The sequence below is a fragment of the Esox lucius genome, chromosome 15, assembly GCF_011004845.1.
Source record: "Esox lucius isolate fEsoLuc1 chromosome 15, fEsoLuc1.pri, whole genome shotgun sequence".
Lineage (NCBI taxonomy): Eukaryota > Metazoa > Chordata > Actinopteri > Esociformes > Esocidae > Esox > Esox lucius.
The window spans coordinates 22,385,701-22,400,509 of NC_047583.1; the positions used below are offsets into that span (position 1 = coordinate 22,385,701).

The 14,809-nt window shown below is 40.6% G+C and overlaps 1 long non-coding RNA gene across 1 annotated transcript; it reads right to left on the bottom strand.

The window, feature by feature from the left end:
* Positions 1-3,500: 3,500 nt before the first annotated feature.
* On the bottom strand, positions 3,501-12,857 carry LOC109616660. The gene is made up of 3 exons (XR_002197894.2): positions 12,773-12,857; positions 7,346-7,473; positions 3,501-3,579 (listed from the first exon to the last, which is right to left on the bottom strand). It is a non-coding gene; the product is annotated as an uncharacterized LOC109616660 (long non-coding RNA).
* Between the last annotated feature and the right edge of the window lie 1,952 nt (positions 12,858-14,809).

Consider the following 14,809-nt stretch of genomic DNA (forward strand, 5'->3'; position numbering starts at 1 on the left):
ATGTATCTCTGCATCCTGTGTATTACATCACACTGCAGCGTTCCCCACAAGAGCATTGACAGGGCCCTGGGCAGCCGGCCTGCAGTAATGACCTGTGAGAGCTAGGTCCTGCTTTATGACTCTGCGGCTCATGGCAAACCTAGTTTGACTTTGGGTGTCTGTTAGGGGGTGTCTGTGTTTACGCTGAACTCAAACAAGTGGTTCTGCTCCTGGAGTGAGTGCTCCGGTCTCCCAGTGACAGCACCGAGGTCATCACCTACACACTACCCTGGGCGGAGTGGGTAAGGAACTGCGTCTCAAATGACCACCTATTCCCTATGTAGCGCGCTACTTTTTGACTAGGGCCCCTTAATAGGAATCTGACTAGGGTATCACGTGGGATGCACTTGAATAGGGTGTTAATGTATTGCACGGAGTAGGTGAGACGGGAGTAGCCCGTACAGCAGAGCTATATGCATGTTTTTATTCCGAGCTTTAAACGTTTGGGTAATCGTGACCCTGTATCGATGATTAGGGGCAATTACGTCTACATCTTCAGTACACCAAGGCTAATGGCTAATGCTACATAGGGGTCTATTGAAAAGGAATGTCGATTATGCCAAACCACCAGTTTAGACCTCCACCTTCTAAATGCACTGCATCAACCCACCCCATCCTTCCCTCTGAAGTAATTCAAATCAAGTGCTCCATTTTCAGCCTTTATTCGTCCCCTCCCAATCCCATCCTACTGATTTGTAAGTAAATCATGGCTGTCAGTATAGTAGCAACCCTGATTAAAGTTCAGGGGTTTAATAGATCATTTTAAATAACCCCAAATTACTCCCCTCTCCCCGATCCACCTGGACCTCTGCCCTGGGTGCATGGCAGTTTTCAACCGACACAGGCCGAGCCAAGTCCAGGCTCGTGGTTCCTGTCTATTCCCAGAGGATGGCGCGCTGCGGGCCTAGACCAACATTCTCAGCTGTACTTAATCTGCTCTGAGACAAGCTGGCTATGAGAAAATGCAAAGGGAAAAGGCACACTCGCATATAAACACGCACCATCCACACACACATCCACACACACATATATATTTATATATTTACGTATATACAGGCGGATGGAGAAATGGAAAATCCTGGACAGTTGGTGTGCTTTGTTCACTTGGTCGTGGAGTTGGAGTGTGTCCAGAAAATGGGGCCCCCAGGTTCCCCTGGCGATAGGAGTCTGTTCCAATTAATCGTGTTTAACCATTCTAATCACACTTTAGCACATTAATCCTATTTTAAACCCAAAACACATCTGAGATGACCGGCATGTGGGCCCAGGATCTTTTCCTTTGTTTTTTTCTTTATTGCCACCGCAAATCAGATGAAACCCAGAGACTGTACTGGGCCCCCAGTTTAGCCTGCACTCTCACTGAACTTGGACTTCATTAAACACGGTCAACCCTTTACTTGCTTTTAACCTGCTACTCTCACTTTGTCGTTCATACATAGAATTTATAGCACAAAGCCAAAGCATTGTGTTTTTGTATTCTTTATTCTCCTCCTTCTGATGATGTTTCACTATTACATATTAAAGGGATATCTTTTCCATTTCACAGTGTCTTATCAGTTTGACATCCTAAGTCACCACGACAGCACCAGTCTGAGAGCTCAATTCATCTGTTACTGGAGTATTCCCGGAGGCAGGCCGTGATATCCATGTTCTCATAAGGTCTTGGAATCCATCTGAACTATATCCTCCATTTAACTACCCATTGTCCCAGGAGGAAGAGTTATCAAGGAAAGAGGGAGGTTGTCCTTCTCTGGAATTACATCTCCCCAGCACAGAAACCTAAAGACTCCCGTTTCTTGGGGAGTTGTGTGTTGGCTGGAGGGAAGTGTCAAAGCCCCCCAAGGCTTCTCTTGGAATACTCCAGAAAATTACAGCGCTAACCTCCAGGAGCTCTTAAAGTGCTCTCCTATAAAGTGTGCCGGTGTATTGTTAATTAAGGCTTTCCAAAGCAAACAGCATCCAAAACGCCTCTTTTACTGCCACTTAGCAGTCACTTTTAGAGGGAGCAATTCTCTCAATTCCAGAAAAATAAAAACGGCATTAAAAAACTAATTGAAAGTAAAGAGATGGAAAACAATAAGGAGAGTGATATTTGCAATTCGGCAAACAAACAAAATAATGACTCATAAGAAAACAAATCTGGGCAAGGCCAATTCTGTTTTTATCTTGCGGTTTAGTGAGAGGGGCAGGCCTTCTAATGACGTAATGTTTGGGAGTTGGAGTAGCAAGCCTGGCAGTGGCTTTTTCACCTCAAGCTAGCCCCTGGAACACGTTCAAGCAGCATTTCTTTAATTAATCATGTGTTCATTAGCTTGGAAAAACTTTAGCAGTTAACTAAGGCTATTAAGCGTATGAAAACAGTGATGCTGTTGTAACAGGGAGGGACAGGGCTGCTGTATGGGGTGGTACTTAGCATAATGGTGAGCAAACACACATTAATCCCTCCTTCAGTTAGTGGGAAGACGGACGGAGAGGGTGGAGCTCTTTGCATAATCTCCTTTGAGCTAGCACCGGCCCCCTCTTCAGTCAGTTCCTCTCCAGACCAACATAAACACACAGTACTTGAACTCTGAATCACAGGTCCTGGCCAGAGACTCTGTCTCTCTTGCGTAATATAGCTGTCGGCGAAGGCTATTTCGCTGTACAGTAGATATCAGAGAGAACGAGGTCAGCTCGGCTAATTTTCTCTGTCCATTTCTTTCCCACATTAGGACTGCTGAAAACTTTTTCTGGCACAACTCTGAACTCCTTGAATGTCCAAGTTAGCAGTCTATTCTCTACAGCTCTGGTCACAAGTAATGCTCTCTCAAGGGGGCCACATAGAGTGTCATTTAGGATGTAGCCTGCTAGATTTCCCCAGCTCAACTGTAGGGAAAAGAATGGGGCGGGACGACATCCCATCCCCGGAGCTGGAGTGGTTTTCTCTCTTCTTTTCCAGGGTGTTTCCTCTGGGAAAGTGCCAAGGTGTGTGGCAGCGGAGGAATGCTGTAGTGACCCGTCTCCACTTGAGCTTTGACATATTATGTGACATCAAACTAGGGACTTTGTTAGCCTGGAATTTGACATGTTCCAGCTGCTAGATGAGGAAGTCCTACCAAAAACACAGACACACAGATGTTTACTAAGACATCTAAATGGGGACACCAAAGTTGATTGCCCTTAAACAAAATAATATTTTTAATTTAATCATAATCATAATCCTTACCCTAACTTCAACCTCAGTAAGATAACTTTTATGCGTAATTTTAACCTTACCCTAAACTTAACCCGTAATGCCTACTCCAAATTGTAACTCAAACCCCAATTGTAACTTTTTTCTCTAAACCTAACATCTAAATAAAAGCGTATTTCAGGATGGAGACAAGAATAATAAGGTGTTTGGTAAAGCTACCAGTATAACTCCCTGATGTAAACTAAATGACATTCACATATGTCCAATTATAAACAGATCTGATTACCTTTATTTGGTCTTTCAAGGTTTGCCGAGAATCACTTAGGGGGATGATGGAAAGCCATAGCCTCTTTTATGAGTTGCTTGGACTAAGACCAATAAATACAATTCAAAACATTAAAAAATATAATATAAACAATGAATATATCCATATTTTACGATTGGTCTTTTCTATTTCAGATCAAAAAAAGTAATTTAGGTCTCGTATATTTTACTGAGAAATGACTGCTTACCTCAATGTCGTCAGATCTTTTTAAACCGATAATGTAGTGCGTAGTGCGTCTGCACTTTCTCAGTTCTGACCTAACGGAATATGTGTTAGCTGAAAGTATTCCTCCCCACTCTACCCCGTCCGGGACATTATGAAAAAATCTAGATTAACTTTACACATGGTTTGAGAATGACTCTTTGTTTCCCATTTTTTCCACATCCACCACTAAAAATGTGAAAAAATAAATATACTGGCAACAACGAAACATAGCAAGCAAGACGGAGCAAGAGAATGTGTGCTATGGATGCGAGCCATGGTTTGGTCGTCGATGTGTTTGTAAGTAGGCCACAAGTGTGAGCAATCACTGGAAATTATACGCTTTTTGAGGGATTTGATATAACGTATTAAGCTCGTCCGGGATGTTTGGCAGCTCAAATCACTGAGAATTACATTCAGGGACATGATGTGCACCACAAACGAAGCTTTTGACGGCTCCGTTGTATTGCATATTTTCCGACTTTTTGTAAGGAGTGTATGAACAGGATTCTGGTATATTGCTGTAATAGGATAAATACAGACATGGAGTGGGCTCTGGCCAGGCACCACATGGTAGGTGGGATGGAAACTCTATTCTTCAGGACAGCTCCCTGACTCTCTGTCTTTCTGTAGGTCAGCTGTCCCAGTTCCTCTGGTGAAGCTCTCAAGTTAGAATGCTAGTCAAGCAATGAGACAAGAGCCCTTTCTGAGAGAAATGGGGGTAGTTGGAGACCATAGACTGGCTGCATTCTAAATTGTACCCTATGTTCCTCTAAGAATATCCATTATAGAACAGGCCAGTTCAATATCCATTATAGGACAGACTTGGACAATATCTATCGTAAGACAGCTTAGGACAATACAAGTCAGTACAATATCTATTAGGACAGGCTTGGACAATATCTATCATAGGACAGCTTAGGACAATATCCATTATAGAACTGGCCAGTACAATATCTATCATAGGATAGGCCAGGAAAATATCAATTTTAAGACTGGCCAGGAAAATATCGATCATAGGACAGGCCAGGACAATATTCATTATAGGGCAGGGTTGGACAATATCCCTTATAGGACAGGCCAGGACAATATCTATTACAGGACAGGCGAGGACAATAAAGACCCCTTTAGTCTATAGCAGAGCTCTGCGCCCAAAATCATGCATCCCAAAATCAACATTATATGGTAGTAGAGCCCCTGATAAACACTGCAAAACAATCTTCCTAGTTAAAGAGTTAGAAGAAAAAAACCTGGATCAAGTAACAGATCTGCCAATGGGGTGGAAAATGTTGCTTGTAACCAGACAGAAAGTTGAAAACCACTTGATTCTTTGAATAAGACAATATGATTCCCAAGAGTCTAAAAACCAAATATCAGGCTTGTTCAGATTTGTCGTTGTGTCTAAACTGGATTATGTAGCACTTTATCAGGCTTTTCTATCTTTTTACAAACAACATTTTCTCCATTGTCTGCCATTTGGCAGATTTCTTTCCTTAATACAATATTTTTTCTTCTCCTTTTAATTTGACTTGTGAGGAAAGATGTTTTGCAATGTTGAACGCTTGATGATAATTTGACATGTTGAATCAGATGTGCTTAGCCGGGGGCTGCAGCATAAATGTGTTGGGTCTATTCAATGACTGAAGTTGGGAAACAAGGATGTTGGGTTCCTGATCGAAAATAGTACACTATGTACAAATAGTGTGCCTTTTGTGGCCTGTGGCGAGTAGATGAAGAATCTCAATGATGTATCCTGTGTTTAGCATGAGAGAGGGATGGTACCATTGGTTCAGTCTACCATCAACTCAACAGTGAGGAGAAATTGCAGCCATCGGGTACTCTGCCAGGCAATCAGGTCCGAATATCAAGCCTGGTTTGCACCAACGTCTGACAAAATTTGTCCAAGTACACAGAGATGGTAACAGATATGAAGACATTATGATGACGGAATTGCCTTTATCGGGTTGTATTGTGGCCCTGGTGGAATCCTGCTGATGAGAACAAGCATGTAGTTCATTACTTCTGAGGAGAGTCCTGTGTACACTTGCTAGGGGAGTAGGTTGCAATAAGGAACACAGTCCTGTAGTAAGGTGAGGTCATAGTTGTGATCTAGCTTTGGCTGGATTCAGAGGTGGAAATGGAGATGGTTAACCTGAGCTCGGAAATCTCATAGGCCCTTTTTCCATGGGTCTTGATTTCTACCACCCACTGACATATTTGGATTTATTAAACATATACCAATCAGCCTGTTGAGTCGGTCATCCTTAATTTCTCCTGTTCAGGTTTTCCCGAAACTAAAATCAAGCTATAGAGAATCACCATACAGTTGTCCACTATGTCACTTTAGTTTAAACAGTCTTATCTATTGTACTGTTCATAGTAATTATGTTGCACTTATTACAAATATTATAGTTCAGCATACAGTATCTACAGGGCCCAGCATACACTATATAGCATATTGTAGTAACTTTTTAGCGTGGAACTATTTTTAAACTGTTTCCTGTTCACTTACCAGTTGTTCTGTTTGATTTTAAGTATCTAGTGTCATTATTATGAAATGCTATGCACAAATTTCTTCAATCTCAAAATGAAATGATTCTTGACAAAACAGGGCCTAAAGCTTCATGGCATGCTTGTAGATTTCATTCTGGTCTAATAGAAGGTTCCGTGGCACAGAGTATTAACAGACAGTGCAAAAGCAGCTTAACCAAGAACACATGCAATGAATGAGTATGAAACAAATTAGGTTTTATGGCAGGAGGACCTAATGCAGTTTATATCTTCAATACATCTTCTCTTTCCTTTATCGATATAATCTAATCTGAGCCAGGCCAAGCCAAGAATAATATTCACAAATGAGAGAATTGCATGTTTCAACGGACAACCGTATTCACGAGGTACACAGAGAATGAATGAATTCATTTGGAAGGATTGTATTTTTTTTAATCACTGACAAGCGGTTATTAAATGAGTATGTTTGTAACGGGAGCCCATGACATGGGACAAAAGCTTCCATGGCATTTGTGTGTGGGATGCACAAGTGTTATGCTGCTCCTTCTTAAAACCCATACATATAACTGATACCTTGAACTTTCATTCATCTGTGGGAAAAAAAGGTTTTCCAAATATCCAAGGTGGATAATAAATTCTTTATTGCTTGGTTTAACATATAGATGTGTAAAAATTGCTTGCCATTTTGTCATTGCCCTTCTCTGTCTCGGTTTTTTACTATTAAAAACAATTACAGTCTGTTACTCCCATGCAGTTTGGATTGGGATGTAATTGTGAAATAAAAAACAATCTGGTTATTTAGCCAACTTTTGTATGTATTTTGTTTGTTAATGATTTAAACAATTTTTCATTACAAATGTAATATTCCCAGCCAATAACCAAGCCTGCTTTGTAAAGCAAGAATGTATAAAATCGCACTGACAATCCATTTCCTGAAACAAATCAAATGTTCCTTACACTAATCCAGAACATCTTGTCTTACGCATAAAAAGTGTTTTACATAATATCAAGCATAATCCATCCAACTTAGATAAAACAGAGTACGCTCAAAGGAAGGAAAAAATGAATATTAATATTTTCTATTGATTATGTATTACCACTTGTCCACGTTTCTCTCCTCATCAAAGTCAGACATGTCATTCTGCTCCCTTAATTACTTTCGTATGGACCAGGAGGGCTGTTGGTGGACAGGATTCGTCGATGAGGCTAGTCTGTCTGTCAGGCTCTGGAAGACAAATGGGGGTGTTGTTCATATTCATGTACATGTATGCCTGTGTCGTAGCAACACATGCATTAGGGCCACCTGGGTTCACTGCAAGGTGAACCTTAACTTCCTGCACCCCCAGATCACATTCACCTCTTTGATTTAGCATTGTAATGGAGTCAGCCATGTGGTGAAAAACGTGTCAAAACCATTTAGGGTTTAGGATTAAGTTATGCTGGTTTAGTTTGCTTTCAATAGCTTTTTAGTTAATTTCATTGCTTTGCCCTCCTACGTGCTCCGTATGAGATTTCATTTGTGCGGCGTGGGCAACTTGAAGACATATCTTCACCCTACATCCTGTGAAGAAAGTGAACGAGTCTTCCAATCAAGCAGAAAAGAGAAAACGCTTAGCTGGATTTTAAAGGGGGAAAATTCATAGTTCATAACCACACATATATTCCCTTTCCCGTTCAAAATAATTCCAAGCATTCTTCGGAGCAGCCTACAGTTGATACCCCCAAACTGTGTGGAGAAGATATCCAGATCTGCGAGCCTGAGGTAAAAGAGTGGAGAGCAGAGACCACCCGTTAAGATCAGATAAGAGTAGAGTGTGTGGCAAGCCTGGCCCGAATCAGCATGGCACTAGAAATTACACTGATGTTTGCAGCAGGAGAGAAGAGAGGGGGTAGAATATAACGTTCCTTTTGCTCTCCTCTCTCTCCCTACCATAACCACACTGTTCCCAGTAATAGATTTCAGCAGTTTTTTTGGCTCTCGTCGGCGCTTGTTTATTATTGTTCCAAATGACAGAGTGCAGAGATGGAGGGGGGGCAGTGGGGGTGGGGGGGCATTGAAAACAATCATCGTCAAAATCAAGTACGCTGACTGTCACTCTGTGGAGGAGCCTGCCCGGGGAGTGGCGGAGCAGCTCCTGAGATTTACGGTGTCTTAAAAGCCACATTTCCCAAAGCCGCCAGTCGACCGCCATCCGCCATCCGTTCGTCTGTCTTCAGCCCTGTTGCCATGGCGCGGTATCCTGAGTGCAGTTTTAAAACATCTTCCTTGGTTCAAACACAGCCAGGATGTTAAGAGTAGGTTTGCTTATTTGTGACAAGCGGTGAGAGAGGTCTATGTATGTCCAACGATTATGGTCGAAGGGCGGATGGCAAAAGGCCCGACCACAAATCTTTGCCCTCACTCTTTCTGCCTCGCTCCTTACGTTACACTGTCATCACACCCTCAGGACCCGCTCTCTTCATCCACGATCGGCATGTTTTTCATTACGAATCCGAATCAGCTTCACTCTGGAGGTATTTTTACAGACACGGTTATTCCAAATGTTAGAAGGTGGAATGACGCTGGTGCTAGTAGACAACATACACAGAGAGAATGCACAAAATCTAAGACGACAAACAGATACACAAAAAGGTTGGTGCGCATATAAGATAACAGCACAAGATGATCACTGAATATGTATACAACGCATAATACGAATATGTTTCTACATATTCACGGTATCAGTACAGTAGATCCAGATGCAGTGACATGAGCAGAATGTAGGTGCAAGATTAATTAATTAATACATACATCAATTCAAGTTAAAATATGCCATTGTTTTGTGATCTTGCATAGACCATTTTATATTTTGACAGATTTGTAGGAACCATGTATCTTCCCAGAAAAAAAAAATCTAGAAAATTATTTGTATGACAAAAAAGTACATTCAGTGATATTGTTCATAAAAGCAGATTGTTTTTGTTTTCTATAAATTCTGGGGAAAAAGCGAACATTTTGTTTAACTATATACTGCTCTGCCTGTTGTGCTTCCAAAAGATGGAAAAATAAGTCATTTGTATTTTATTTTATTGGTTTGGGGGAAAGTATTTGGTCATGATTCACTTGTAATCAATGCCTGGCCTAATTTTAGGAAAAGTGGGTGACCGGTCTGGGAGGGGTCAGTGATGATCTAAATTGCACGCTAGAGTTATGGAGGACCTTGGTGAAGGTGGATAAACCTTTCTTTAGAATACAGTGTGCATCAGTTTTTCTTCCTATGGGCAGAGAATGCCCCAAACCAGATGGTGAGTGGTACTCAAGTGACTTGTAAGTCTGTATGAGGATTAAATGTGATATACAGATATATTTTAAGCTGTGCCTTCTTGTCGATTAGAGTGATGTTGACCTTTGACCAGATGTTGTGGAGTTAATGTCCACCAATAATTGTAATGATTCAGCTAAACTAACTGCTGAATCCTCAATCTCAAGGGGAGACTGTTTCCTGAAGTCAACCACCACATCTGCAATTATCTCTTAAAGGGGCCATATCTAGTCTAAGTACTGTATTAACATAAATACAAGCATAAATTACCAAAAGACAGCAGTTCATGTATATAGGTTTTAAGTTTCTAATATTGTTTTGAGTGGATGAGATATTCTCCATTTGAACTTTCTTGCCGGTCTGTCAGTTTTCAGTACAGTACCCCGACCCTAACCCACCCTGGACTGGTTTTTACTATTCCACTGTCATTCTGGCAAAGGAAAGGGAGGAGGAGAAAAATGGTGTCATTGTTTAAAATGCAGTTTTGTAAACGTTAGAGGCGGGATTCTACACAGCACTCTTTTAAGTCCCAGGTTATTTTGGACTGCACCAGACCACCAGCTGGTCAATCTCTCATGGTACATGGACTCATCGTTATGTAATGACACTAACCAGTGAGGTGTCATCTACAAACTTGAGTTGCTTGACAGAAGCATTATTAGAGGTATAATCCTTGGCATAGCAGAGCCCCCCTATCCATTACCCTGGTACCTGTTAATATTTATTATTATTGTTGTTACTATTGTGACAAACAACAGATGTATTAGTTTACCAGGAAACAAACAGCAGCCAATCAGAGACAGCTAACAATTTACATTCAGACAAAACAACTGTGCCATTCCAGACAAAATTAACCTCTTTCGTGTTCCATGTTTTGTGCTTTCACATTTTCTTTAATTCATAGACTTATTAAAGATGATTGATGTTAATGTTTAATGAAGACTTTAACAAGACCGATTTATAACGCTGCAGAGAAAAGTTGCAGCGGTGTCTCAGCTGAGATCAGGCCGACTGTTGATCAGCTTGTCAGTGGCAGGTGTCTGATTGTAGAATATTGTTTATGTTTTATTCTATAGGCTAATTTGTGTTCATACTGTATGCTTTGGCAACGTTGTATTGCAGTCATGTCAACAAAGAAACTTGTATTGAATAGTGGCTGATAAGTGCGGTCGCCCATTATCCTGCCCATTTCTATTTGTCAGACGATATTTATAGTCATGAGTGCTACAAATAATGCATGGAGGAAGATTTCATCCGATATTCGGCTACCATGTCAGTCACTTTAACTTGTTGGTTATACAAAAGTTCTGAACGTTTTGTTATGCCAGCAACTGCACGTTTGTCCACAAGAAAAGCTTAGTTAAATTTTTTTTCTTTATTTTCATTTTTTAACAAAAAATAAGATAAAAAAATAAATAAACAAATTAATAATTAATAAGAAAATAAATCAATCAATCAGTAATAAATAAATAAAATAATAATAATAATGAAAATAATAATAATGAAAACAATAATAATAAGAAGAAGAAGAATTACATTTCTCTAGTCAGCAACTATATGTGGTTTCCTCAGTCTTCAATATCTGCTGTATTCAGATTCAAATGTCTGTATTAACAGTTCTTTAACCTTTAACCTTCTTCTGAACATGAATTGTCCCGAACATGAATGGAACATTGAAGAACATGAACTGTTCTTCTGAACATGGCTTCTCTTGCTACTGCCTGTGTCAACCATTATTAGCAGGTATCGTTTACCTTGTTGTAGTTGTTGTTCATGTTTTGCACCTCATTTGTCTGAAAGCTAGAAGCTACTAGACAATGAGCTAATGTTACATACATGCAGTAAACTACAACCTAATGTAGACGGTTAGCTACTGAAAGCTAAATGTAATTAAGATTAATTAATGCAATTCTCCTTACCGGTAAGTGTTATGAAAACTACAAACATTAACTCCCACAAGTTTTTACTTTATTTACATGAGATTAATAAGAGAAAACGACTATTGCTTATATTATAGCTTATCAGTGTCCGTAACGTTACCTGCCTTCGCAGGTTGTAGGCAAAGTTGTCGACAGAGCATTCTCCTCCTGCAAGCAGACTGACGCTGATTCACCTTCTCCATCACAACAAAAAATTTAACAGCACCGTTTGCAGTTCCAACTCGATTTCGTCCAGTGTTTTGAAATGTAGCGCGGAAGAGAAGGCGAAACATTTTCACTGACTCAAGCACGCAATGACGTGTACTTGCTAGCCTGTTCCATTGTACGTGTTCTCCGAATGCTCAGGAGGAGCCTGGCCTAGCCTCTGAAGGACCTGACTTGGAAGGACTAGTCCTACCAAGGAAGGATCCTTGACATTGAGAAACGGCTGCCCGGCCGATGTCCCGCCCCCGAGAGCCATATATCCCACCATGATTGGTAGGTTCGTTCAGCTCCGCACAAAACATTGTAAAGTGCCATACATATCAAACTCACGGGCCGCACGGCGGGGGCCACAAACTATCGTCCTACGGGCTGCAATTGGCCCGCGGGCCGCAAGTTTGAGACCCCTGGTGTAGAGCAATGTATTTGCCAGCGTTTAGTTCTTTTTAGTCATTACAATTATAATGATGTAGGCCATACTTTTCATTTGAATTAATTCTTATATTCTCATATTAATTAATGCTTTTTGGATGAGATTAGATAATCTAATCTTTACATAGATTATTTATAAATTGACCCTTTCCGCTTTGATTAACGCACACGTTTTGGCGCACGAGTAGGAAAAATTCAGCCCATGCAACACCCCAAACGCGATGCATCCGCAAAGGGTACACAGTCTGATTTCCACCAGATACTGTACTTCAAAACAGGTGCTGGTGATTCATTTTCAGAGCAGAATGTTTCGCCTTGTACAGTTTTATACAATGCTAGCTAAGAACAACAGTGAGCTAGCCTACCTACTTAATTTGTTTTTGAGTTAGTTAGGTGGGCTACTGTAGGCACTTGAATTATTTTATTTAGCAGATAATCTAATTTAGCTTGAACAATGTAGATTTGACATTGTAATTAATATAACGTTTGATAAACCTGCCATTTTTTTATTAGTTGGCTATGGCCATGCTATGTGCCACTCATTGCCACTTCTTTCATTGGGAACTTGAACTTCCGTTGCAACATTGCAACAGTAAAACCATGCGTTACATCAAACGCACCGCAATGCAACTTCGCATTAAAAACGTACCTTTTTGGATTGCTCCATTGACAATGAATGACTCCACGGCGCAATGCAACGAGTTTGACTTATCTGGTGGACATCAGGCGTAAGTCTTTGCATCATAACACACTTGTTCATTGGAAATTAATTTCCGTTGTTAAGCATATGCATGGCGGATTTGGTCTGGCCAAGGCGTAACGATACACCGTCTCGTCCAGTCGCAGTGGAGTAAAATGGCAGGTTTTAATGTTGCAGAAGACAGTTTTTTACAAGTAGTTGACACTTTAAACTTGTGCTGTTGTGAATCTTCGGTGTAAACTAGCCTTAAAAGAAAAACTCAATGCTCCCCATTTCCAAAATATTGCTTCCAGCACTCCCCATCGTCCTCTGAACGACCCTGGGGGGCCCTATTGAGAACTAGCGTAGAGTGATTAGAGAAAGGTTGAGGGCACACACAATCAGTGCTCTAGTGCAAAGATATAGTCTGAAATTGTGCTTACCCATCTTTATGTTTTATGTCTTCAGGACGCCACACCACAAACTAATGTCCACCAACAGTATCCATGCACACGTCTTTGGGTTGTTGGGATGTTGGAGGATGTAGTGGAGGCCCGTGTTATTGGAACCGTCTAAAGAACTGTTGGCTCTGTAGGCAAAATGCAGTTAGTGGAGGGAGGCTCCAGTGCTGGTTTTGAGATGTGCAGGACAATTTGCTCAAATGCTTTAATTATAGCTAAGGGGAACAGTTCCGGTCTCTAGTTGTTTAAGCAGACACCTTCATTTTCTTCTGGACTGGAACAATGATCGAGGAGTGACCACAAGCTGTCCTTGTACCTTGCCCTCTGGCAACAGACAGACCCATCTGGCAACAGACAAATTAAGAGCATTTTAACACTGTTAGTTTTACTTAGATGTACAAGACTTTTTGCCACTGGAGATACATTTGCGTCTGAGATAAATTGTTTCATAGTGTAAATGAGTGAAAAAGTAACATTTTGGGGCGTCACCTTCCAAAGTAACATGGGATATTTTTTGACAGATATTCACCTAGGTTACTGAGGTCTAAATATATGTGCTTCTTACCTCATTCCATTTAAGATGTGTACTTCTTACCTCATTCCACTAAAGATGTGTACTTCTTACCTCATTCCACTCGCAATGTGTATTAGAGTGGAATGAGGTAAGAAGTTGGTGATGTAGGTCCATCCACAAAATGTACATTTTGTCAATGGGAAGCAACTAAAATATCTCTCCGCGGCACCAAAACAATTCTACTATCACCGGCAACAGCACCTGTTTGACAGAGAGTGTCCAATTAAGTTACCAGTTAAACGAAATTGTCAGTGAGTTTATACGCCTCCCAGGTCAGTAGACTGCCCAGAGCGTTACACATGCATGTGTTTCGAATTACGGCGCAGCAAGAGTTTCTTGTTACTAGTGTGAATAGAAAATTGTATTTGCATATTATGTTAATGTTATTTAAATGAAACTGTTGACACGACAATTGATGTAGTCTAAATAGGCTCTTAGTGTTTAAAGACGTTTGTTTGCCAGCTCCTTCCATTGTCAGATTAATTACCCAGACTCTTTAGCCTTTTCTAATTGATAGGAGATTACAGATTAGGGATCTCCATGGGGATTAGTTCCATAGAAAGCCCTGAGGGTCTTACAAATGTAAACTGTGGGGACAGAATTATCATTGGTCTCTACTGCTGCTCAGGTTTTACTAACCAACTGTTGGGCCGAGCTCAATTCAAACTATTTTAACAGAAGGAAAAATAACAGTTGGCCTACCCTTGTTTGTGGAATGTCTCTATGGGGTATTAGCTTAATCTGAATAGTGAAATCTCTATTAGCTATTGAATGTCAGCATCAATGTACCTAGGTCTAATTTCAAGACATATTTATCTCATACTTGTCGATGTCTTACAAATCTATCATGTATGTCAATGTAGCAATAGAACAATGGATTTTTTGAACAAAGCATAACATTGAGTATGCATTTTTTACTGGAGTTAGTGTTTCAAATTCATACTCAGTTGAATAACTTAAGACTAATTTATT